Genomic DNA, 599 nt, shown 5'->3' with positions numbered 1-599 from the left:
CTACTTTGTCATTGCTGTTATCTTAAATGTACATTATTTTTATCCTGACTCTTGTTTTACAGGCAAAATCTGTGTGACGACAGTGAAATCGATACCAAACTTCCCACTATAAACAGTTTTTTGATATTTCCCTTAAATGCTGCTAAGAAACTAAATCTGAAAAAACACCTTTAGTGATAGAGATTTCTTACAATTTAACTCTCCTCCCTAACTGACGTTGCTGGTTTTCATCTCGCCCAATGTACAACTCTGATATATGCCAAGCTTTTCTCATTGTTCATGTGCATGCACAGTATACAAAGCAACCACTAGGTGGTGGTGATGAGCTGCACCTGTACCAAGCCTGCATCGAAATCTTCAGCTGCTGTGCAGGAGGTGGATGACACAGAAGGTCTATTCATGTATCAGATTCCTAAATCCTCAGTTTTGTTTTTATTAAAAAGCTGGATCTGACAAACCTTGTTAAATGTAGGAGTAATTTAATGGACAGGGACCGAACAAAATAAAGCACGACAGCAGCCAGAGTCACAGTTTATGTCTGCATGGTGGGTTCATTTTTGTCCTGAGATGAGTGATCTGACTAGAGGAGCACTTGTGTT

The sequence above is a fragment of the Stegastes partitus genome, unplaced genomic scaffold (genome assembly GCF_000690725.1).
Source record: "Stegastes partitus isolate 25-593 unplaced genomic scaffold, Stegastes_partitus-1.0.2 Scaffold479, whole genome shotgun sequence".
NCBI lineage: Eukaryota > Metazoa > Chordata > Actinopteri > Pomacentridae > Stegastes > Stegastes partitus.
Note: the sequence above shows the minus strand (reverse complement) of the source record.